This window comes from Oryctolagus cuniculus, chromosome 10 (genome assembly GCF_051225735.1).
Source record: "Oryctolagus cuniculus isolate XC-2025 breed Fujian yellow rabbit chromosome 10, ASM5122573v1, whole genome shotgun sequence".
NCBI classification, from domain to species: domain Eukaryota; kingdom Metazoa; phylum Chordata; class Mammalia; order Lagomorpha; family Leporidae; genus Oryctolagus; species Oryctolagus cuniculus.
The window spans coordinates 122,035,223-122,062,215 of NC_142876.1; the positions used below are offsets into that span (position 1 = coordinate 122,035,223).

The window sequence follows — 26,993 nt, forward strand, 5'->3', positions numbered from 1 at the left end:
ACAGAGAGAGAGAGAGAGAGAGAGAGAGAGGAGACAGTTCCCATCTGCTAGTTCATTCTCCAAATGTCTACATCGCCTGGAGCAACATCGAGCCTAAGGTGGGAGCTGAGAACTCAATCCAGGTCTCCCACGTGGGCTGCAGGGACCAAAATACGTGAGCCGACACCACAGCCTCCCAGGACGTGTATACGCAGGAATCAGAAGCAGGAGCAGAGCCAGAACTCAGATCCAGGCACTCACATGTCTTAACCACACGGTCAAACAGTACGTTTTTAGGAAAACTGTATGGATACGGGAACTGCTACCAGCAACCTTAACCTCAGGTTAAGAATTCTCAGTGGTTCCTGGTCTCTTTTTTTTTTTGACAGGCAGAGTGGACAGTGAGAGAGAGAGAGACAGAGAGAAAGGTCTTCCTTTGCCGTTGGTTCACCCTCCAATGGCTGCCGCAGCCGGCAAACCACACTGATCCGAAGCCAGGAACCAGTTGCTTCTCCTGGTCTCCCATGGGGTGCAGGGCCCAAGCACCTGGGCCATCCTCCACTGCACTCCCTGGCCACAGCAGAGAGCTGGCCTGGAAGAGGAGCAACCGGGACAGAATCCGGCGCCCCAACCAGGACTAGAACCTGGGGTGCCGGCGACATGGGCAGAGGATTAGCCTATTGAGCCATGGCACCGGCTGGTTCCTAGTCTTACATGGAAACAGAAAATGCTTTCATGACAGAAGCTGTTAGGTGCCACAAGACCTGCTTCAAGGTTTCCTCCATCTTCTGGGTTAAAATATTCATTTACTTAATTAGAAATCTTACTATCTTAGCATGTGCTTGTTTCTCTCAACAGATACATATATCTATTAATAAAAGCCATCTCTGCCTTCCATCAGCTTTAGTGGGGAAGACCTTCATCCACCCACTCACCCACCCATCATCCATCATCCATCCATCAGTCCATCCATCCATCCATCATTTATCCACCCATCCCTCCATCATCGACGCATTCAATACTTGTTGGGTCCCTGCTATCATAACCAACACTGAGCCAACACGAAGGACTCAGTAGTGAGTTAGATAGGCAAGGTGCTTTCCTAACAGAACTCACATGTTTATAACATAAAATGGAGAAGTGACCGGAAAGCCCTAGGATAAACGTGAGCTCATCATTGTCACAGAGCAAGACACATTCTAATGATAGCAGGAATGAGCAAAGGACCACTCCTAAATGGAACTTGTATGGATTATGGGAGATGTCCAGTGTAGGTTCTGCAGCCCACTACAAAACTGTTCTGATCGCATTTACTGAGTGTCGACTGTGTGCACAACAAGCTTTAGAACAAACCAAGGAATTTGAGTGAAAACCTAGAGAGACTCAGAAACAAGGCCATTTTATATACAGTTTTTATATACAATTTATATACAACTTTTATATACAACTTTGGAGTTTGTAAGAAATCTCTACATCACAATAAAAATATATAAATAGATCCTACTTAGCTGGAAGTATTTTTTACATGTCACATTAAATAAGTCATTAAAACCACCATCGCATTTGATTCTTATAATACTCGTGTGCCAAAGCAAGATAATTATTCACATCATTCTAGATACGGATCTCTCGAAGAAGTAACCATTTCCAGGTAGGGTCTTGCCATTAAATCAAGGTTTTAACCCAGGATGTGGGGTTTATTTTTCTTTTTGAATATCCTTGGGCATCTACTCAAATCATATGATAAACTTTCCCTCAGAAAACTGTCTTGACCAATTCACTCACTTGAGACTACCTGACCCACGAATGAACTGGGAACATGAAGGAAAATAGACCGCTGCTGAGTGCTGATTGGATTTCACGGAAGTTTGTCGCTGGGAGTGCACGCTCCTGCTCGTGAAGGCCGTGCCGAAAGGCACACATGCCGCACGAGGAGCTGAGAGTTTACTCAGTGTGGGATTCTCTGCAGCCTGCGCGTCCGCTCAGAACCCGGGACAGCACAGGACGGATCATGCTATCCCAGGCGTTGGCACCTCCAGTGTGCCCAGCTGACGCCAGAGCTTCCTAAAGATATTTATCTTATTCAATTACAAACCTTACACGTCAGGTTTCCCACCAGAAGATGAAAACATGCAAATAAATGTGAGTGTGAGATGCCTAAAGCACCTCTTTTTTTTTTTTTTTTTTTTTTTTTGCTTAATTTCCTAAAAATATTCAACATCTGGTGATAATAACAGTTTAACAGCTGGAGGAAATTCATGAATCTTTGGTGAGTTAGACATTTAAATATTTGCATTTTTCAGTTTGAAGGGCTTAAAGGCAGCTTAATTATTACAGAAGGACTTAAAGCTCACTTGCTAGTTATAAAACTCAGTACTGTGATTGTGTCCCTTCTAGAAAGTGACTTAACAATGATGTATACTGCATGAGGATTGACACCAGGTAGGTCGTCATCAACAAGCAGAGGTCTGCTTCGTAGGGAGCAAACATGCCTTCTACACACCAGAGAGGGAGCACACTACACCGGCTAGCACAGTCCCCACTGGATTCAGTTCAATGATTATAGGGCACCAAAGCCTGGCGCACCCATGCAATGACGCAGACGCACATGGGAGCTGTGAAAAGTTCAGACGAAAGGCAACGAAGACAGAAGTCTGTTTTGGCAGAGAAGAAGTTGGAATTCATGCACATAGGCCCTTCCAAAAGTTCACAAAAAATGCACATTACAGAAACTATGCATATATTTCAAAGTCTTATCGTTAAATCTTGTTTCTCTGCAAACCGGAGATGCCCTTGTGTCCGGGGTGGTGTTCCAGCTCCCATTGAGAACTACCTTCAACCCCACAAACACTGACTGAGTGCCTGCCATGCACCAAGCCTGGCACAAATTCCCTGACACAGTAACAGAGTCAGCTGCTGTGGCTGCCAACAAGATCTACAATCTGATCACTCTGACACTTCATAAAAGAGTGACAGTTGGTGGCAGGGATGTGGCACAGTGTTTAAGATGCTACTTGGGGCCGGCACCACAGCTCACTAGGCTAATCCTCCGCCTGCGGCACCGGCACCCCGGATTCTAGTCCTGGTTGGGGTGCCAGTTCTGTCTTGGTTGCTCCTCTTCCAGTCCAGCTCTCTGCTGTGGCCCGGAAGGGCAGTGGAGGATGGCCCAAGTGCTTGGGCCCTGCACCTGCATGGGAGACCAGGAGAAGCACCTGGCTCCTGGCTTCAGATTGGTGCAGCACGCCGGCTGTAGCAGCCATTTGGGGGGTGAACCAACGGAAGGAAGACCTTTCTCTCTGTCTCTCTCTCTCACTGTCTAACTCTGCCTGTCAAAAAAAAAAAAATGCTACTTGGGACACCGGCACCCCTCAGCAGAATGTCTGGATTTCAGTGTCAGTTCTCCTCCGATTCCAACTTCCTAGCTATGCAACCCGAGGAAGCAGCAGATGTTTCAAGTAGTTGGGTCCCTGCCACCCACGTGAGAGACCTGAATGAAATTCCTGGCTCCCAGCTTGCGACCACACCAGCCCTGGCTGTTCAGTGGGCATTTGGGAAGGAAACCAGAGAATGGGACCTCTCTCAGTCTCTCTCTCTCTCTCTCTTTCTCTTTTAAATAAATAATAAAATAAAATATATATAAAGAGGTAACACTTGAAGCAGATCATGAAATAAAGACAAATCAATCAACAAACCTCCACTTGAGTAAATAGTGGTAATGGTGGGTCAGTGGCAGGGGGCACACGGAGTGTTTATACATGGCCTCTGGTCTGATGCAGTCAGAATCAGAGAATGTGGAGCCCCAGAAGGCAGAGAGAGAACTGCCCAGAAGTGCAGGGATGGGTGAATCACAGGGGGTCTCTAACAGGAGGCGTAGTCTGCATGCAGTCCTTCAGGAACATTCAGCTTACTTTACAAAGGGAACAAAGCATTCGCTGCAGAAGGAAAGGCAACGTTTACAAACACTGCTCGTCTAAAGGAGGCCACAGGCTGCACGCAGCAGAAGCAGCACTCCACGAGTGTTCCACGAGAAGGAGACCGAGCTGCTGAGACCTGGGGATGGTGAAGGAGGCAGGGCCCAGGGCTGGGAGTTGTGGTGTCGGACGAGCCTCACTCACAGATCACAGAGGTGCACATGGAAGCATCCGCGTTCTGCAAACGGATCCTGACTACAAACCAGCTCCCCAGCATGGTGCTGACTCCTCTCCAGATCCAGGGATGCAGGAGCAGGGACAGCTTCACAGAACAAGTGCGGTTTGTCCTTTAAACCCAAAACTTCCTCACCTGTAAGAGGAGTCAGTACCGCCGCCTTCCTGTAGGTGGCTGGGGGCACTAAGGGTGACCTGCTCAGCTGTCTGCAGGTGTCTTGTCATCAAGATCACTCACACCACCCTGTCCCTTAGGCCTCCTTCGTATTTTTACGTGTTTCTGAAGCTGTACTGAGCTAATCTGTGGAACGCTTTTGCTTTATTGCTAAATAAGCCCTATAACACTTTATGTTGTTCTACGGTTGATGCTGACACCTATTTAAGTAACACTGGAAAGAAATACATTAGCTGGGTATCATTCCTACTAAAAAAGGCCCTGCTTACCACTTTGCCATGAGCTCCAGGAAGGTACAGATGCACTCTAAAACTCTGTGCATGCCCAGGAGCCGACAGAGTCCCTGGCGCACACAAGCATCTGAGGAAAGACAAGGAAAAGAGGCGGGACGGCAATGGGGGAGGGGGCACCTCACAGTACCGGCCTGGGTACCACCCTCACCTCACGGGAATGCAAGAACAAGAACAAGACTGCAAGCCAACACTGCGCACAGCAACTGTAAAAAATAAAAGGGAGAAATTACAATCATTCTGCAACGTGCATTTTTATCAAAACCAAATGCTCACTATCATTGATAAACACTTGGCAAATAAAGAATTAAAAAAGACAACTAGTATTTATTTAGTAGACTGTAATCTAGAACATTAGAAAAACTGAGGACCAAAGTGTCTATTTGTAAAACAACAAAAACAAAACTTATTAAGGTAAAACCTCCCCTTGGGGGAACATGGAGTAGATGCGATTCTTCCCATTTCCCAGTGGAGGCAATGAAACGCGTGCACATTTCCTGGACAAACACAGAGAAACGTTTGGGGATGGAGAGAAAGAAGGCGGAGGGGCCAGAGGCACTGCTGTCTGGAGGACGACACGGCAGTGAGTTCACTGGCAGCCTCCTGGAACTGCAGGGGCCACAGAAATATGCAGGGAAGGTCAGCTCTCTCCTGCCAGATCAGGAAGGCAGAGATGAGAACAAGCTTCAGACAGCACTGCACCACTCCAGGAAAACACGGCAGGCAAAGCTGCGGCCCCGGTTACGGTGGTGTCAGAGGCAGCGAGGAGCACGGGCTTGGCTCCACCCACCCCCGCGAGGGAGGACTCAGAAGAAGCCAAGTACAAAGCTGGGACTTCCCTCCATCAGCAGCAGCGAGACTCCCTTCCCCCACCACGGGGACGTCAGAGGAGAGCTGGGGGACACTCAGAACCTTCAGCCCTGAGGCATGGATGTGGCACAGTGGTCAAGGTCTCACTTGGGACACCTGTGTCCCATCTCAGAGAGCCAAGGTTCAAGTCCAGGGTCCACTTCTAATTCCAGTTTCCTGATGATGTGCAACCTGGGATGCAGGGGCAATGGCTTAGGTAGTAGGGTCCATGTGAGTGGCCCGGATGCAAACACTTATGGTCACCTGCTGCCTCCCAGGATGTGCGCCAGCCGGAAGCTGGAATTGGAAGCGGAAGCAGGACTTGAACTCAGATACTGCAGTATGTGGTTTGGGTGCCCCAAGCCACACTTTAACCAACGTGCCAAATACCCACCCTTGCCCCATTTATTTTATTCAGCTGGCATTGCCCTGGTAATAAAATCAGGTGAAGACAGTACAAAAACAAAACAGAATTACCAATATCTATCCTAAAAACACAACAAAATGCAGGCAAATACAATCTAACAAGACATATTCTCTATCTTGATACGTAGAGTTTATCCCAGGTATGCAAGACTGGTTCAGCAATAACCAAAAACTAAATTCATGTAATCCACTGCAGTGACAGGTGAAGGAAAAATATGATATCCATCACTGAAAAGAAAAGCATTTGACAAAGTTCGATGAAACACACATGCGAAATTCTACATCTGACCTCACACTCAACTGTGAAAGATTCGGGGCCTCCCCCAAGTCTGTGAGCAGGGCAAGGGCCTCTTCCTGTTCTCACAACCCTTACTGCTACCACAGTAGGTCAAGGAACAGAAACAAAAGGCATACAGGTCAGAGAGGAAGGAGTGAAAACAGTTCCTATTTTCAATTCAACACATAAAAATCACAAATTTACCAAAAACCCACCTAGAACTAGAAGTGAGTTCTATAAAGCTGCAACACAAAGGGTAAGTGAAAAGAAACCAATTGGCTTCTAGAGAGTAACTAGAATAAACAAACAGAAATAAACACAGTCCCACAATTTTAAAACACAATACCATGGACAGTCCCTCAGAAACTGAGATATGTAGGCACAAACAGAACCACACATGCATAGGCTTGTAGGCTAAAATCCCAGGATTCTGACAAATGAAATCAAGTAAGACCTAAGCAAGCAGAGATTCTGTAATCATGGATTGGAAAAGCCAATGTAGAAAACAAAATACAGGCCGACGCCGCGGCTCACTAGGCTAATCCTCCACCTGTGGCGCCGGCACCTCAGGGTTCTAGTCCCGGTCGGGGCGCCGGATTCTGTCCCGGTTGCTCCTCTTCCAGGCCAGCTCTCTGCTGTGGCCCGGGAGTGCAGTGGAGGATGGCCCAAGTGGTTGGGCCCTGCACCCCATGGGAGACCAGGAAAAGCACCTGGCTCCTGGCTCCTGGCTCCTGCCTTCGGATCAGCGCGGTGCGCCGGCCGCAGCGCGCCGGCTGTGGCGGCCATTGGGGGATGAATCAACGGAAAAAGGAAGACCTTTCTCTCTGTCTCTCTGTCTCTCACTGTCCACTCTGCCTGTCCAAAAAAAAAAAAAAAAAGGCAAATAAATGGGCTTCTCAGGCATTCTGGAAAAAATGAAGTGGTACAGATGTTTAGGCGAGCAGTTTTGACTTGCCAGTTTCTTTTGTTTTAAGATTTATGTCTTAATCTTGACAGAGCCACAGATTGAGAGTTAGAGAGAGAGAGAGATCTTCCATCAGCGGGTTCATGTCCCAGAAGGCCACAACAGCCAGCACAGCCAGGCTGAAGGCAGGAGCTGGGAGCTTTATCTGGTTCTCCGGCATTGACGGCAGGGGCCCAAACACACGGGCCGTCTTCTGCTGCTTTCCCAAGTGAATCAGCATGGAGCTGGATGGGAAGTGAAGCAGCCGGGATCTACCCAGTGCCCATACGGGATGCCAGCACTGCAGGCAGTGGCTTCCCCCACCAGACCACCATGCCAGCCCTGGTGTGGCAGTTTCTTAACATAGGACGATGGCACGACGCAGGGGCTGAATGCTCAGTCAGGCATGAAGGCCGGAGAAACGGAGACAATCTCACAAAACCCATACGGCGAGAGTGAACCGCAGCTTCACTCATCACAGCCCCGTGCTGAAAACGACATAGATATTCTTCAGTGGATGAGAGGGTAAGCAAACTACGGAACACACACACCATGGAACTCTATGCACCAGTGAAAAAGAATCAGCCACAGATACACACAGCAGCACAGAGCCGTCTCCAGCGACCTTGAAAGAAGCTAACGGAAAAGACAGCAAATAGCTAACCTTCCCTGAATGATGGAGTGACAGACGGGTGGCCTGCAAGGCTAGGGTGGGTAGGGTCGGAGGGAAGAAGGCCTGCCCACCGCAGAGCCACATGTAGGAGCCCCAAGGTGATAGATGTGTTTTGCATCTTTTTTTTAAAAGATTTATTTTATTTATTTGAAAGGCTCAGTTACACAGAGAGAGAGAGGCAGAGGCAGAGAGAGAGGCAGAGAGAGAGAGAGAGAGAGAGGTCTTCCATCAACCGATTCACCTGGTTCACTCCCCAGATGGCTGCAGCTGCTGGAGCTGGGCTGATCCAAAGCCAGGAGCCAGGAGGTCTCCCACGTGGGTGCAGGGGCCCAAGGACTTGCGCCATCTTCTACTGCTTTCCCAAGCCATAGTAGGGAGCTGGATTGGAAGTGGAGCAGCCGGGTCTCGAACCAGTGACCATATGGGATGTTGGCACTGCAAGCAGTCGCCTTACTGCTATGCCACAGCACTGGCCCCATGTTTTGCATCTTGATGCTATCATTGTCACAATCCTGGCTGTGACAGTGGGTGGGGGTCTTCATGTTCATGGAATATCATGTGTTATGAAAAACTATACATGGATCTCAATTCTTTGCAGCAATTTTTTTATTCTTAATAATTTGTTATTTGTTTTATTTAAAGGATAGAGAAAGAGAGACAGAGATAGAGATCTTCCACCTAGCAATCCATTTTCCAAACACCCTCAACAACCAGGGCTAGGCAGTGTGGGGAGCAACTGGGACTAGACTGTTACTGGAATTAAGACTTATTCTATGCATCTGCTCTCCCACAATATGGCGCTGGGAGAGGAGGAAACAGCTTCTACACAGCTGCCTCCAGTTCAACCAATAAGCAGCAGGACCTGCTCCTGATTGGAGGAGAGCAGTGTGCTCGGCGTGTGGGTAGCAGAGTTGGGATTGGTGGAAGAGGACTATAAAGGAGGAGAGAGACAACATGCACCAGGAACATCTATCTGAAGGAACACCTGTGCAGCCCCCGAGAGAGCCGGCCGGCGGTGTGCCGCTCCCCCGCGGAAGTGGGGAAAGTGGCAGGGGGAGCCGCCCTTCCACGGAGGTGGAAGGGTCGTAGCTAACCCGGGAAGAAACCAGCAGCAAACCCGGGGAGGGCCGAGCAGACGAAAGAACAGCGCAGGGTCCTGTGTCGTTCCTCCACGAAGAGGGGGAGCGACATAATGGTGCTGTGACTCGGATATGAAGCCTAGGCAGGGTTTAGTGTCATTCCTCCATGAAGAGGGGGAGCGACAAGGCAGGGCTAAGAACTGGAAATCCAATCCAAGTCTCACATGGAGGTGACAGGAACTTAATATTTTTTAAAAGATTTATTTATTTGAAAGGCAGAATGACAGAGAAAAGGGGAAAAATAGAGACAGGAAGAAATCTTCCAATCATGGTACACTCCCTAAAGAGACAACAGCCTGGGGTGGGCCAGGCCGAAATCAACAGCCAGGAAGTCCTTCTGGGTCTCCCACATGGGTGCAGGGGCCCAAGGACTTGGGCCATCTTCCACTGCTTCCCCACACTGTTATCAGGGAACTGGAACTTAAATCAGTGCTCAGATATGGAAGGCCACTGCACCGCAATGTTAGTCCCTGGAACCTCACTTCTTGACCCAAAACCTGCTGCCTCCCATGGTGCACACCTGCAGGAAGCTGGAATCAGAGTCAGAGACGGCGCTGAAACCCAGACAGCTGCCCCAGGCAGCACTGTAACTGCTACACCTTTGTCCATCCCTAAAGTTGTCTGTTAGCTCCATGTTTCCAGGAACTGTTTGAAGTCTCCTTGTACTAAAGTTTTGAAAGATGTTACCTTTTGGGTAAACCCGAGTAAACAAGACAGTGTGTTTCTGCATTATCTTACACTAGTAACGAGAATAATCTTAAATGCAAGTTTAAATAAAAGCGATTCACCCAGAGCAGGCTGAAGGGTCCTTTCTTTGCCCCCGCTGTGTAACTTACGAAATGGGGAGTGGCAGGAGGCTCCGTTCTCTGCCTTGGGGAACTGTGAACTCCAGGTTTCCATCAGCTTTCAGCACTTTATTCTTTGTGTTTTCAACATCCTGAGAAATATCTGAGTGGTCTTTTAATGTTGAGTCGGCCTATTATTATTATTTTTTTTAGCCGTCAGCACTTCCTCTGAGACATACTCATCTTTTCTGTTGTGTCCCCTTGCCTCACTTACATCAGCGGTTTTAGCCATCTGAATCCCTCTATTGCACACACGGAATCTGCTCCATGGAAGCAGCGTCGTCACTCCCAGCACCAGGTAGCCCTTTCACATCTCCACTCAGAGTTCACTCAGACTGCCCTTCACACTCGATCAGCGTCCCCATCATTGCGTCTTTCTCACTCTTGCTGGCCAACTCCCTTTCTGTTACCCATTTTTCTAAAATATTGAATAGGTTTATCACCAAGAAGCAACACCACTACATGCTTAATTGCCTGTGCATGCGATCAAACAGTCATTTACACAGTATGCTGTGAGATGAAGGCTGAATTGCAATAAAATGAGAAATAGATGACCCCTCGTGATTCTCTGAAGGCATTTTTCTGTGGACAGCCGCAGCTCCTCACAATGAACAGACTAGAAGTCAAGGACTCCTCCTCAGTCTGCACCACCCTCCGACCCCCACAGGAGCTTGCTCTTGGCGTGGCTTGTCTCACAGCCTCAGTTTCCTGGCCAGGATTTGGGAAACCATAGTTTATGACCACCACTGCGCAGAGATGAACTGCTGTATGTGCAACGTGGCAACCATCCCTGCACAAGCACAGTCATCCATCCATGCCTACAGTGCTGCACCCATGGATTCAACCAACAACACAAAATGCTACTTCTGTACTGACCATGGACAGACTTTTCATGATTCCCTAAAGAACAGGGTGTAACAGCCACCTACAAAACAATGACAAAGCATTAGGTATTAAAAGTCGCCTGGAGATTATTGACAATACAAGGTAGGGTCATGCGGATTCTATGCAAATACTACATCCTTTATATAATGGACTTGGGCAACCACAAAGTTTGGTACCCATAGAGGGCATCATAGGACCAGTGCCCTGGAGACAGCCAGGGACGACTATGCTTCAGACAGGGGATTAGGTTGATGTGTGTTACATGTATATTCTGAGTACACAGTGGTAACAACACAACAGCCTGAGGTTATATATTAAGTACCTTCACCCTTTTATTAAAAGATATTGTTTATTTATTTATTTATTTTAAAGGCAGAGTTAAAGAGAGGCAGAGAGAGAGAAAAGTCCTCCATCTGCTGGTTCACTCCCCAAAGGCTACAATGGCCAGGAGCCGGGAGCCTCTTTTGGTCTCCCACGTGGATACAGGGGCCCAAGGACTTGGGCCATCCTCTACTGCTTTCCCAGCCCATAGCAGAGATCTGGATCGGACGTGGAGCAGCCGGGACTTGAATGGGCACCCATAAGGGATGCCAGCATTGCAGGTGGTGGCTTTATCCACTACATCACAGTGCCAGCCCCAACACCTCCTCCACACTTCTAATGTGGAGTTCACAATATGTGGTCCCTTCTGTGCACATCACACGCTCACACATGTCACATGCTCACACATGTCACACGCTCACATGTGTCACACGCTCACACACATCAATGCTCATACATCACACACTCACATACTGTCACACATCTCAGGGAATCCATGACTGATGACATGAATGCATAAACAAAGCTTGGAAGAGAAAGTCAATTCTATGCGGAGTCTCACTGCGGATGACAGTGAGCACACAGGAATGATGTAGTGCACATAGGGTATGCATGGGCTGCTTCCCTGAGGAAGCACTGGGTGAGTGGTGGCTGTCATTTATGACAGATTCCCCAGTTTTTAAACTAAGTCCTCTCACTTCACTCACCAGTGCCTCAGGCACATGACGCTCCCTCCCCACTCACTCTGCCCCAGCACTTGGACAGAGGAGAAACTCCTCCCCACAAAATCCAACCCCTTCCAGTGTCTTCAGCCTGAACTCATCTCCATGACATGGACAGTGCGGGGTGAAGCTGCAGATCAGATGACTGATGACAGACAGCACAGAAGGAACCCTAGTGCACACTCGGGGAGGAGAGAGTCCACAGCTAGTGTTTCAAACCCTGGCAAGGAGAGGTCGGGTTGCACAATGTCAATCACATCAAGAATAAGGAACAGAGAAGACTCAGTGATGAGCAAAGGCTGGGGTGCACCGTGGGTAATTTACACCACCCACGGCTTCTCCCACGTTATCCTGTCAAGCTCTGATGGACAGGATGTAAACAGGATCTTTCGTGAAAGAGGTGTTGTGAGGTGGGTGGAGCAGGCCTAATATCACATTCCTGGACATAAAACGAGGCCCAGGTGAATTTACTTCTACCCTACACAAAAAAGGCACCTGCTAGTGACTCACTGCACGGCAACAGCAGGCACACTCAACCTTCATCTATGTGATCAGCACAACGAGAAATCCACCACGTTAATATCCAGCAAGTACCACATGTCTTAGATGGCTTCAACAGACGTGAAGAAACAGTGATAATAGAAACCAGAGGGGCCGGCGCCACGGCTCACTAGGCTAATCCTCCGCCTGCGGCGCCAGCACACAGGGTTCCAGTCCTGCTCAGGGCACCGGATTCTGTCCCGGTTGCCCCTCTTCCAGGCCAGCTCTCTGCTGTGGCCCGGGAGTGCAGTGGAGGATGGCCCAAGTGCTTGGGCCCTGCACCCCATGGGAGACCAGGATAAGTACCTGGCTCCTGCCATCGGATCAGCGCGGTGCGCCGGCGGCAGCGTGCCGGCCACAGCGGCCATTGGAGGGCCTTTCTCTCTGTCTCTCTCTCTCTCACTGTCCACTCTGCCTGTCAAAAAAAAATAGAAACCAGAGGATCGATCGTGTGTTACAGACTCGCAGTGTGCCATGGGCTTCACAGCTAGAATTTCTTCTCAATCTCACAGTCCCTGAGTTGGACACTGAGAATCAGCGAGGCTGAACACTTAGCCTAGGTCATTCAGCCAGTGATTTCACATAAGGTTAAAGCTCCTAATTCTACCCCACCTTAAAGTTTATTCTCTAGGTTCAGTTCTCATATAATGCGTTCTACATACTCCCCAGCTCTCACCGCAGATAAATAAGGACCACTGAAGATTCTTAACAAGGATTCTTTCCACGTAATGTTTAAACCCCCATATCACCAACTGTGACTATAATGTTTTAACAACTGAAAACCGGAGAATACTCCCATTTGGAGATGCACAAATGGCTCTTATCTTCTCTAAGTTTGAAATAATTGTCCTCATTTCTAAACTCCTGTAATAGTCTGCCCAGCTACTTCTAATGGCATTTAAATTATTTACAGCTTGAATTATGAGGATTAGTGTTCAGATATCATCTCTCTCCCTGGATTTGGTGCTCCTTAATACATAAATGTCTCTCCCTCTTACAGCCAACCTCAAACACTGCCAATAGCTGGGCGATCCAGAGAGAATGAATAAATCAAAGTTATTTTCCTTATTCTTTTTTCTAATTGTTCTTGAATAACAATTTATCAAATATATAGCCCAAAAATTTTCAGCCAGGGCTCTCACTAGAACAATGAATAAAATTCTCAAACGAATGGAACAAAACGATAACGAAAAGGAAAAAATTTATCCTGTGGTACTTGCTGTTCACAGATGTAAATTATTTTATTAACATGTGATATTTATAAATTCTTACGTGGGTGACTGTAATATTTTAATACACATGTATACAGAGTAAAATGAACACTAAGCTAATTGGCCTAATGAGCATTTCAGTTTCCTTAACTTCTATTTGTGTTTGGGACCTATCAACACGTCTCTTCAAGCTCTGGATCCACCAGGTAATACCTACTGTAAATGCTGCTCATTTCCTCTCCTGTAGGACACTGGAATGTATTACTATTGTCTATTCTGGCGCAGTTATCAAAACTTTCTCAACACTCCTCTCCCACCCTTCACATTCACTAGTCAACCCTATTCAAGGTTCCGATTCACTTCTTTTTTTTTTTTTTTTCGGCTTCTACAAATGAGCAAGAACACTTAGTACTTGTCTTTCTGTGTCTGTCTCATTCCAGTTAACCCAAGGACTTCCCGCTCCACCTGTTTGGTGCCAGTGTCAGGATTCCATTCTTTCTCGTGGCTGATTAAAATTTCATTGTGCATACACCACATTTTCTTTATCCATTCATCCATCCAGGGACGCCCAGGTTGGTTTTTATAAAAACCATGTGAAGAGTGCTGCAGGCAACATGGCGTGCAGGCCCCCCTTTCATAAGCGGATTTCAGGTCTTCAGATACGTATGTCCAAGGGGAGCAGCCGGACCCTGTGGCAGATAGCAGTTTCTGAGTCACACCCATCCTGTTCCCCACAGCGGCTGTACTAATTTGCATTCCCTGTCACTGCATTTAAGGGATCCCTTTTCTCCTCATCTCCTCCAGCATTTACTACTTTTTGTAATTTTGGTAATAACCCTTCTCACTGAGAAGAGAAGATATCTCATCAGGATGCTGATTTGCATTTCCCTAAGGACTAGTGATCTTGAGAAAATTTTTCATGGATTTGTTGACCATTTTTATCTCTTATTCTGAGAAAATGTCTATTCAAATCTTTAGCCCAGTTTGCTAAAAGAATTTTTATGTTTTTTTTTCTGCTGATTTTTTTGAATTCCCTGTGTATTCGGGATCTGAATCCTCCGTCAGATGCATGATTTGCAAATATTTTCTCCCATTTTGTAGGCTGTCTCTTCACTATGTTGATTGCTGCTTTTGCTGTGCAGAAGCTTCTGTAGAAATATATTTTGGAAGCTCATTTTGTAGCCAGCAGGTTAAGCCACAGCCTGGAATGATACTGTTTCATATCAGACTGCTAGTCTGAGTCCTGGCTGCTCTGCTTCCAATCTAGCTCCCTGCTACAGTTTCTGGGAAAGCAGCAGAGGATGGCCCAAGTACTGTGGCCTCTGCTGCCCATGTGGGAGACTCCAATGAAGCTCTGGAGCCTCCTGGCTTTGGCCTAGACCAGCCCAGCTCATTTGACCATTTGGGGAATGAACCAGTGGATAGAAGATCTCTCTCTCTCTCTCCATCTCCCTTCCCCCTACTTCTTACTCTCTCTCTCTCACTCTTTCACTCACTCTGTCACTTTGCCTTTCAAATAAATAAATAAATCTTAAACAAATAATCATTTTTTAAAAAGATATATGTTGGGCTAAGGACTGCTTTACCACTGATCAGATCTCAAGGCACTGCACATATCACTCCCCAAATGAAACTTAAACTGGCTTGAATTCCTGAAACAAGTACATATGAGACTTGTGCATGTAGGATACAGAAAGAAGACTGAAAATATGTAGGAAAACCTCCCCAAACACTGGCCACGCTGTAGCTCACACACAGTTAAGGATGACAGCCATAGAGGGACCATGACTTTCCTTCTCAATCGGACATCATCAGTCTCTTACAGCACCAGTCACGGAGAAGCGGAAGTGCACGGCGTGTTACATTGTGCTGTATCTCCCCATCCTGAAGCTACCTTATGACGGAGAGACCCAGCAGCACAATTCTTACACTGATGAAGCAGAACTCATGGGTTTTAGAGAAAGGCTGAAAAGTAAACCACGTGAACTCTAGAAGTGCGCACTCTTGTTGTCTACGTTTTACATAGGAGGGATTTCACTATAAAGATTTTAAATAGCATCAGAATGAATTTCAAAGGCAAAAAAGTGTTTTTTAGTGAAAATATTTATATATTCTTTTTAAAATTATATTAATTGTACATATTAACGAGGTACAGGGGCCAGTGCTGTGGCGTAGCTGGTAAGGCCACCACCTGCAGGGCTGGCACCTATATGGGTGCTGATTCGAGTCCCAGCTGCTCCACTTCAGATCCAGCTCTCTGCTGTGGCCTGGAAAAGCAGCAGAAGATGGCCCAAGTCCTTCCGCCCCTGCACCCGCGTAGGAGACCTGGAAGAAGCTCCTGGCTCCTGGCTTCGGATTGCCGCAGCTCCAGCCAACGTTGGAGCTGCCAACTGGGGAGTGAACCAGCAGATGGAAGACCTCTCTCTCTTTCTCTATCTCTATCTCTCTCTCTCTGCCTCTCCTTCTCTCTCTCTCTCTATAACTATGCCTTTCACATAAATAAATAATTCCTTAAAAACATTTAAAAAATGAGGTATAGTGTAGCATTATAGTACATGTTATAATATGCACTGACGGAACCAGGGTAAGTAACAATTCTCTCTGTATCATGATTTTATGATGGGAAACTTGATTCTTTTTTCCTTTTTAAAGACTTAATTATTTATTTTAAAGGTAGAGGGAGAGAAGGAGAGACAAACAGAGACAAAGAGACAGAGACAGAGACAGATAAAGAGTTTTTCCATCTTCTGGTTCACTCCCCAAATGCCTGTAAAAGTTGGGGCTAACCCAGGCTGAAGTCAAGAGCCAGGAACTTCATATGGGTCTCCTGTATTCATGGCCGGACCTGATTAGCTGGGCTATTGGTCCCTGATTCCCAGGCAGAGAAGCAGGATTGGAAGCACAGCGTAGTCAGGGCTCCAACCAGGCACTCCAAAGTGGGATACGCCACAAAGCTGGACCCAATCCCAACATTTTGGGAATCTGTCTGAGTTTATTTTCATAAGGTCTTTCCCAGGTAGATTTTTCTAACATTCACTTTATAAGATTATCTCAAGGATTAACTTAGATAGTTCTTAGAACTTGAACAGGACTTTGATCAGAGCTAGGCATAAATTGTACACCAGCGATGTTAGTTACACGCAAGCAGCTATGAAAGTAAACTTGAGAAACAACCAAATATAAAAATCCCCTTTGAGACAGGAACACACTAAAGGCGATAAAAGTCTTTAATTGAATAAATCTAATAAATATGTCAAATCCAGAATACTTGAAACCTAAACAGCATATTATATAATTACTCGTGGAATGGATTCTCAACAGAAGACCCCAGGAAAAACCATCCCAATAATTCTGACTCTTGTAAGAACAAAGTTGAGCTGGTAACTATTAGACCAATGTAACCAAGGGTCTTTAAGACAGAAGATACTTTTTCAAAAAGAAGGCCACTCTCACTTTAAGCAAATAATGATTTAGCCACTTTCGGAGAGAACTCTGTGACAAAGGGTAGGTCAAACTTGATAAAACGACAATTCCACACAATGACAATTCCACACAATGGCAACTTGAAGAACACTCCAGAAGTGGGTAATATCCCAATTCAGAGGTCATTTGTCACACATGTGAGCGCTCTGTCAACAGACACTCTATCTCTATGCTAATCAGTTACTCATGGTGACCCCAACCTGAGGGCTCTGCCTTCCCTGATGGAACTGTGCCTACGGCCTCCAGAACAAGCAAGAACAGCAGTGGACTCTAACTGAACAGTGCGTAGCTCAGTCATCTCCTGGCGTTTCTGATCCTCACAGACATCTTCTACACGGGCATTCCCATCTCCACCTACACGCAAGGGATGCAACTGCCCCCACTCAGCCGGGACACCACTCACAGCCAGCCTTGCACGCAGACAACCTTGTCCCCACTCTCCCACACTGCAGCCTGTTGCTCCGGCGATTACCAGCCGCCCTTTCCCAACATTTTAATTCTGCAAAAAAACAGCTCGGTTTCTCCCAGCAGGCAAAGTCACTAAATCTCTACAGGAAGGGAGTCTCTGGGAGAACAGAGTGGGAGAAGTAAGTAACCCTTCTCACACTAACCTTGAGAGAGGACGGCAGGAAGTGAATGCAACTGGGATGCGGCAGCTGTGAGATGCTAAGGGAAGCAGGGCAGCTTCTATGGAACTTGCAGTGGGAGTTCTGAGAATGGACATGCAGGGTTTGGCACCTGGGAACTGGCCCCAGGCTTTATGTTGCAGAGGAGGATTTAGTTCTGTGATAAACCCAATTCTCTCTGGCAAACTTCTTCCCCAAGGTAGGTGGCTACGGCTACCATTTTTGCAGCTGCGGGAACTCATATAAGTTAACAGCAAAACTAGGTTACCTCCATGAATCCTGCTTGATCCCCAGTGTTTGAAGAATGGCACCTGGTCCTAAAGACAGCTGAAGGATCGCCGTTCAGAGGAGAAGAATACGCTGCGGATGCTGCCACCGTCAGAGAACGGCAGAGAAATGCATGAAGCTGATAGCAGCCATCGTGACGCCTAACCAGGGACTGTGCTAAGACAAACAGCCGGGAAAATGGAAGACAGCTCACACTCCTGCTTACAAATATCGTGAATAGGCAGATGTAACTCTCCATGACACCCAGGACAGATGAGATGGACTTACAGGCTCTACACGTCTGAGGATGAGATATCCCTTGTGGGCATTACTGGTACAGTATCCATGGGGAGAGGATCAATCTTTCTGGCTTTCATATTTGTTATAATTTATGCTAAGGGGTGTCAGTGGACTTGCTCCATAATTGGACTACAACGTTAATGAACTGGCATTGATTTACCATGATTCCTAGGGCAGTAAAATTAATGGTAAATGGTTGCTGAGTGAAGTAGAGAGCTGGGAGTCATAAACTAACAGTGGCCTCAAGTGTAGAAGCCACGTGAGGAAGCAGCATGACCTTGGAGGTGAACTGAATGAAGAACCAAGGAGATGCAGCCTTGGGCAGGCATGGGCACCTCCCCTGCTTGAAGGGGACAACTCAGCTCTGTGCGGATTGAGCGGAGCTTTCCAAGGCGTTAAGTCAGCATTGTGAACTTGCCTAGCACTCGTCTTCCACAGCGAGGGCAGCTGTGGCCCGCCGAGGCACCTGCACAGTGCCATGCAGGACTGGCTCTCTACACAGCACTCACAATGTCAGCCTCGTTCTGAGGGCCTCTGTGCTCACCAGAGTCAGGCAGCTTCCAGCAGCGTTGGGTTTTATATCTGCTGTTTCCCACACAGTAAGAGAGAATACACCACTGCCCAGCCCCACCAGAAAGGACCCCCAACCTCCAGCTCATCTGCTCACCTGTCATCTAATCCTCAACACCAACAATGCCATAAAGTAGAAAATCCTAGGTTTTGCTTAAGTGATCCAAGGTTGAAGAACAGGGGGTGTTATTGATAAGCTTTATTTTTTGATGTTTAAAAATTTTTTGAATGGCAGAGAGAGACAGAGATATCCATCTACTGATGACTCAAATGTTCTCAACAGGCAGAGCTGGGCCAGGCTGAAGGCAGCAGCCAAGACTTAAGACCAAGTCTCCCGTGTGGGTAGCAGGCACTTCCTGATGACTGTGCCTTGGCCAGAAGCTGGAATCAGACTCAGCCACTCCAATACCGGAATTGGGTGCCACACATCTGAACTGCAGGTCCATGTACCTGGTGCCCAGATGAACTCTGAACAATCAGGTTTCACCCCTGTGATTGGAAAGTGGTTCCAACCTGATCAACAACACGTGGCTGTAGGCTTTCCACGTCGGAGATTATAATCCACAGTGTCAAAGATACCAGTCTTTTATTCTCCAATACCCAGAGGAATGTTCTGGATAAACACACTAGAGGATGGTGAAGTGGGACACGCTAGCTCCGTGCATGGAGCTGACATCTGAAGGCTAGGTCTACACATGGCCTGTGCGTCAGAACTAACTCTGCCCACGATGTGACACTCATACATCCAGACCAAAACATGCACTGCATACATGCACACATGCAATGTTTACACACATACAGGTAGCTCAGACCTCAATGCATATTCTTTCCAATTTTCTGGGTGTCCCCAGGTTGAACGTATGACTAATGAAGATTCGTGCACCTTACAAACATGAACCCTGTATTGCTGGAGGCAATCATTTATGTCAAAGAGAGGGGTGTCTGCTCAAATGCAACCAAGTTTTGCTAAGAACACCCCACATGGGACATTCAGGGAGCACTTCTCTTATCACTCACATCAGTGAAAGGACACGGCAGTATGCTTCTATCACAGGGTATTCTGATTTGTAAAATGAGAATCCAAGAACAGATTGAAAATGATTACTTTCTCGTGAAATTTTTATTAGACATTCAATATTGCTATCCGTTATGTCAAGCTGTCCTATGATTAGTTGGCAAAACTGGGGAGTTTACTATTCGGTTGACATTCAATGCAACATTAACGTATCCTCCGTGCGTTCAAAAACTGGCATGCATAAGCATGTGTGTATACATGTAGATATATATTATATAAACATCTTTACATATGAAGTAAATGCGGAAAAAAGTTAAAAACTGCCAATTGTATGCACACTTACTGAACTCATCTTTCATGTTTTCTGTATTATTTGAAATATTATAAGATAAAATGACACAAATAAATGAATTTTAACAGGCAAAAATAAGGAGCGTTTATGTAGACCACAGTATAGCGAAGTCTCCCCATTGTGCAAGCACTCATCTAAGAACAGAGTACTCACGTTTAGAACACTCACCTCAGGCAACCTGGAGGAGCAGCCAAGCGACCTCCGCTGACTCCAACCAGCACGCATTCGGCACTCACCATGAAGCACCAACAGGAGGGGCTGAGCCAAGGGTGCTTTGGCTTGGTAAGACTGTAAGGAGGAAAAAGCAGAAAGGAAACACTGCCATGAGACAACACCGCCCTGTAGGACACATGGCAACTACAAGGAACCTTAGCATAATTATTTAATATGCAGCTCTCTCAGATTTTACCCAACAGGCTCCACTGCAGTCACTGAAAAGGCCCAGCCAGCATCAAGCCCGACTCGGCAGTGAACCTCCCAACACAGGAGCACGGTCTCTGCCATCTCCCACGAAAGGAACCAGCAGCTTTAGAGAAATCGTGGGGACAGGGGATGTACAGGCAGGCTTGGAGAACACTGCTGAACAGGAAATCAAAGGATTGCTGATCCTACTGCGGTCAGGCGCTCAGAATCTCTACTGGGTCTTTTCTCTTGCACCCTGTAAGTATTGTCCTGAAAGGCTGATTCTCAAATACAGAAACTTTCTAGACACTGAAGCATCCCTGGATGCAAAGACCCACACCCTCGACCACCTGGACCACGCACTGCCAGTCACCACTGCTGCCCCAGCACGCTCAGGGATGCACGTCCACAGGCGCCACGCCAGGGGAAGGGCAGCAGCTTTCTCCACTGCGCTGGTGTGCAGAGAAGCCCCTAAGCCAGGCACCGCATGGACATGCTGTCCACACAGCTAGCTGCCCTGTCTGCACACCTCTGGGAAGGCACTCTTCGATGGATCTCAATTACAGTGCACGGGGTGAGATGGATCCGCGCTCTCTCTGCAGCTGTCACAGAGAAAACCAGCCTGGAGAGAACAGAGCCCTTCAAAGCTGAGAAGCAGAAGCAAAGATGCAGTCACGTGCAATTTCCTAAGAGGAAATAGGTTTCCCCCACATCAGAGCCAGGCTGACAGTCCAAGAAATTCTAAAGTTCCTTGTGCCTCAGTTAAATTTGTTGTTGCCATTTTTTAATTTGTCTTAGTAATTTTGAAATACCCAGATATGAATTTCAATCTTTCGTCAAAAATCGCTCAAAGCATTGCCCTGTCCCGCTGTGTTCAGGCTCACACTCTGTTTCCCACATCACTTGCGATGCGAGGATGGAAAGAGTGTATTTGGGGCAAGGAGTCTCCCATCAGAAATGACATCCATGTGTATGAGAGCACAGTGAGTGTAGACCTGAAAGGCTGGGTTTGAACTTGGTTCCTTATGAGCTAAGGAAAGCAGCCACTGTGCAGACGCTGCATCTGTGTGACTCCGACCCAAGGAGCTCCTGGAGAAGAAAACCATGGAGACCACAAAGTCGTCAGTGCTTGTCAGCGGTTAGGGCAGGGACACAAGTGAAGAGGCGGAGCACAGAGGATCTGTGGGCTGCAAGAATCCTGTGTGTGGGGCTGCAATGGGGAACCTCTCCTTACACAGGAGCCGGAACACAGACGCACAAAGCCCACAGTGAGCCCCAAGGCAAACCATGGAACTGGGGGGGTGGACCATGGAACTGGGGGGGTAGACAATGGAACTGGGGGGGTGGACCATGGAACTGGGGGGGGTAGACCATGGAACTGGGGGGGAGGGAGACCATGGAACTGGGGGGGGTAGACCATGGAACTGGGGGGGTTAGACCATGGAACTGGGTGGGGTAGACCATGGAACTGGGGGGGGTAGACCATGAAACTGGGGGGGTAGACCATGGAACTGGGGGGGGTAGACCATGGAACCGGGGGGGGTAGACCATGGAACTGGGGGGGTAGACAATGGAACTGGGGGGGCGTAGACCATGGAACTGGGGGGGTAGACCATGGAACTGGGGGGGTAGACCATGGAACTGGGGGTGTAGACCATGGAACCGGGGGGGGTAGACCATGGAACTGGGGGGGTAGACCATGGAACTGGGGGGGTAGACCATGGAACTGGGGGGGCGTAGACCATGGAACTGGGGGGGTAGACCATGGAACTGGGGGGGTAGACCATGGAACTGGGGGGAGGCGTAGACCATGGAACTGGGGGGGTAGACCATGGAACTGGGGGGGCATAGACCATGGAACTGGGGGGGGTAGACCATGGAACTGGGGGGGCATAGACCATGGAACTGGGCGGGGTAGACCATGGAACTGGGGGGGTAGACCATGGAACTGGGGGGGTAGACCATGGAACTGGGGGGGTAAGACCATGGAACTGGGGGGGTAGACCATGGAACTGGGGGGGGGGTAGACCATGGAACTGGGGGGGCATGGACCATGGAACTGGGGGGGGTAGACCATGGAACTGGGGGGGTAGACCATGGAACTGGGGGGGCGTAGACCATGGAACTGGGGGGGGTAGACCATGGAACTGGGGGGGTAGACCATGGAACTGGGGGGTAGACCATGGAACTGGGGGGGCGTAGACCATGGAACTGGGGGGGGTAGACCATGGAACTGGGGGGGTAGACCATGGAACCGGGGGTGGGGGTAGACCATGCAACTAGGGGGGTAGACCATGGAACTGGGGGGGTAGACCATGGAACTGGGGGGGTAAGACCATGGAACTGGGGGGGGTAGACCATGGAACTGAGGGGGTAGACCATGGAACTGGGGTGGGGGTAGACCATGGAACTGGGGGGGTAGACCATGGAACTGGGGGGGGTAGACCATGGAACTGGGGGGGTAGACCATGGAACTGGGGGGGTAGACCATGGAACTGAGGGGGTAGACCATGGAACTGGGGGGGGGGTAGACCATGGAACTGAGGGGGTAGACCATGGAACTGGGGGGGGTAGACCATGGAACTGAGGGGGTAGACCATGGAACTGGGGGGGTAGACCATGGAACTGGGGGGGGTAGACCATGGAACTGGGGGGGGGTAGACCATGGAACTGGGGTGGGGCAGGGATGTGTCGGCGCAAGTTCACCAGCAGGCACAAACACACCAGCCTGGTGAGGGACACGGAGGGCAGGAGAAGCTGTGCCTGTGTGGGGGCAGTGGTCCTGCGGGGAAATCTCTGTACCTTCCTCTCTACACTGAGAATCTGAAACTGGTCTAAAAATATTTTCAAAAACAGTTACTGTGAAACTACATGAAAATACAGGTTAACGCACACGGATAACAGCAAAAGGAAGATGTGGGGGAGGCTGGATCCGGAGAGGCCTAGAGGAAACTTCCTTCCGAGCCTGCCTCGAATCTGAAAACCTGTCTTTAAGTTTCAAATCCCTGGTGGCAAACACCCCAGCCCCAGGGCGCTTCTGCCTAAGGATCCTTAGGTGGTGTAATAGGAGTGGCTAAGGCCTTTTTGCATCACATCACCCCACCCCTAGCCCGCATCCCCTCATCCCGCTCTGTACCATCCACTCTGTACCATCCGCTCTGTACCTCAGCTATATATACACCTCCCTTTTACAATACAGTGAGACCCTGCTTCGACTGGGCTCCCCACCACGTCTGATTGTCCCCCGGGGTTCAGGGAAGGCTGAGTGGCGGGTGGCACACAATTCTCCAGCGGTGACGGTGACGAGGAAGAGTCGACGCAAGAAGAGTTACTATCAGACATTTCCAATATCTTAAACACAAAGACATGCATCCAAAGGGAAATCAGAATACAACCAAGCCCTAAACACTTTCACAGGACTTCGAAGTTTATCTGGGCCAATGTTAAGAACAAACACCTTGCAGAGAGTATGTCAATTCCTTTAGATTAGCTGTGTTCCAATTCTTTAACATCGTAGTAGCCGAAGCGGTACTCTGTTGTCCTCACCCACTCTCTATACACCTGATAGGTCTTTTACGTTCTGTCCACAGGCACGTCTCTCGCTTTCACTTTGTAATCCACCTTTTGAGGGACCTGAGCCTTTCCTGATTTTTCTCAGTGAGGGTTTTGCTGACAGCACAATCAAGTGCCAACTCACATGTTTCTCTGAGCTCCACATCCCCCACAAACTGGCAAATGGATCGAGGGTCTTGATCAAACTTAGGCTCAGTTCCTTTGAAAAGGCTGATTACAGACGGTCATTTTGGAAAACAACATCACCCTTCTTCAGCCAAGTTAGACATACAGTTTCCTCATAATCAGGAATTCCACATCCAAGTATTTGAGCGCACGTCAAAAAGTTGGTAGGAAAATGGGACTAACAGGTAAATTCAATTTAGAGCAAAAAACATTTGAAATGAAAGCATAGCATCTCAGAATAAGCAGTTTCCATGAATTTTTTAACAATTCTTATTTACTCAAGAGAACTGGAAACATATATCCACACAAATACTTGTATGAAAATGTTCACTGCAGGATTACGTATAATATATGGAAAATGGGGGGAGCAACTGGTTACTAACTGCTGAACGCATCCACAATTCTACCCATGCAATGGAAAAAACCCAATGGGCTACAACACAACTGAATACCATGCAGGTGAATGGAGCCGGGGCTGAAAGATACATGATGTGACGACCCCACGGAAACGGAATGCACTGAGCAGGCAAGCAGAGACAGAATCCAGGTTAGCGGTTGCTAGGGGCCGGGAGTGACCTGTAGCAGGCAACAGGTCTCAGCCAGCTACAACACAGCTCTGCTCTGAATAAAAGACTTTTTTAATTCCACACCTGTGTTCACCTTTGCTTCCTAGGTTCCTTCAGAGTATCGTGTGCATTTGTTGATTAGTCTTAGCATAGAATGGTTTTATTACATAAAATCTGACTCATCTATATCCAGTAATTGTTGCAAGTAGTAGCGCCTCTGCTAATGATAGATTCCACATACTCTTTCCTATGTATGCTGTTATTTAAAAAAAAAAAGGCTTGGTGTAAATATGTTGTCATTTTTCCCCATGGTACCTGCTGACTCAAAAAGAGACAGTTTTAATTGACCTATTATCGAGCAGGGGTCTTGTGTGGAAACTTTCACAAGGGATTCAGCAACTCAGCAAACACGGAAACACCCAAGTTCCTCCAGCCCGCGATCACGAGGGCACTTCACATCTTGCCGGTGCCACGCTAGGCAGTCCACACCAGCCACGCTGTAACTGCTACTTTAATAGAATTATTTTACTGTGAAATTTCAATCTGTCCACTGCTTGCTCTTTCCCAAAGGCCTGGAAAACCAGGTCAAATGGGCTCCTGTGGCAGGTGCGGAGCGCTGTTCCTGTCCTCTTGCATCCTGAGCCAGCCCACCTCGGGCAACCTGCCGTCCACACACATCCTGCCTCTTTGTCCGTCTCAGAAAAGACCGTCTTGTGCTGCTGTGTCGCTACGGCTAAGCTGTGCCCATGAGCGCACAGACGCCACAAGAAAAGGTCCAGCCCAGAGCGGCAGGAAGGAAACGCCGCTGGAGGAGGAAGGCGGGGGCAGGGGAGACGCAAGCTCTCCAGTCCTCCACACGCTTATGGGGCGACTCAGGCAGCCCCCACCCCCCCAACCCCGCCGTGACAGCTTCACTGGAACAAGTCTGTAAAAAGGAAGAGCTCCTGTAGCTAAAAACAGCACAAAGCATCCTTACTTTTAAATTCAAACTTAAGAACTCAGGAAAAAAAGAACTGAACAGAGAGGCTTGTTTGAACACCCTGAACCACAAAAACCTAAATTCTCCAAATAGAAACATTAGCAGCAAACTAGAGAGAATGATGGCAGCAAGTCCTCAGAGGTACCTCTTTTTTTTTTTTTTTTTTTTTTGACAGGCAGAGTAGACAGTGAGAGAGAGAGACAGAGAGAAAGGTCTTCCTTTGCCATTGGTTCACCCTCCAATGGCCACTGCACCGCGCTGATCCGAAGGCAGGAGCCAGGTACTTATCCTGGTCTCCCATGGGGTGCAGGGCCCAAGCACTTGGGCCATCCTCCACTGCACTCCCGGGCCACAGCAGAGAGCTGGCCTGGAAGAGGGGCAACCGGGACAGAATCCAGCACCCCGACCAGGACTAGAACCCCGTGTGCCGGCGCCACAAGGCGGAGGATTAGCCTAGTGAGCCGCGGCGCCGGCAGAGGTACCTCTTTCTCTGTTCTTGGACAAGGGGCGGGTCGGCAGCATTACCTCAACTAAGCAGACCCCTGAGCAGAAGCAGTCTTGTCCGATCGCCACCGGCAGGCACCGAAGTGAATCCTCTTCCCATCTACTAAGCAAGCCTTGTAGAGAGAAAAGGAAGCTGATGCGAATCTTTAAAAACATTTAGATTGGGGCGGCACTGTGGCTTAGCGGGTAAGGCCGCTGCCTGCAGTGCCGGCATCCCATATGGGCGCTGGTTTGAGTCCCAGCTGCTCCACTTCTGATTCAGCTCTCTGCTATGGCCTGGGAAAGAAGTGAAAGATAGCCCAGGTCCTTGGGCCCCTGCACCCATGTGGGAGATCCGGAAGAAGCTCCTAGCTCCTGGCTTCAGATTGGCTCACATCCAGCCCTTGTGGTCAATTGGAAAGTGAACCAGTGGATAGAAGACACCACCCCACCCCCCTTCTCTCTCTCTCTCTCTGCCTCTCCTTTCTCTGTGTAACTCTGACTTTGAAATAAATAAATAAATATTTTTTAAAAAAACACATTTAGTTCAGCATTCAGCTGATGGCTGCAAGTAACTAAATCATTTTATCATTGGTCCAAACTTCAGGGTTCTATAGAGCAACCATCATCATTTTCACAAAATCACAGCAAATCCAAGTGTACAGGCTCCTAGCAAAATTTTCTCTCAATTTGACCAGTTTGATGCCACAATTTTTCTTACAATCTTTTCTCTGATTTCTCTTACAAACCATTTTAGGTTTTACTGAATAAAAATGAGTTTTTATCAAGCTA

At 48.1% G+C, this 26,993-nt stretch overlaps 1 long non-coding RNA gene across 2 annotated transcripts in view; it reads right to left on the minus strand.

Moving 5' to 3' along the window:
- The window catches only part of LOC149124462 (uncharacterized), a 242,384-nt gene that overhangs the window by 3,655 nt on the left and 211,736 nt on the right, over positions 1-26,993 (minus strand). For both annotated transcript variants that reach the window (XR_016214471.1, XR_016214469.1), the window contains one exon: positions 20,202-20,321. This is a non-coding gene — a long non-coding RNA (uncharacterized LOC149124462). The remainder of the gene's footprint in view (positions 1-20,201; positions 20,322-26,993) is intronic.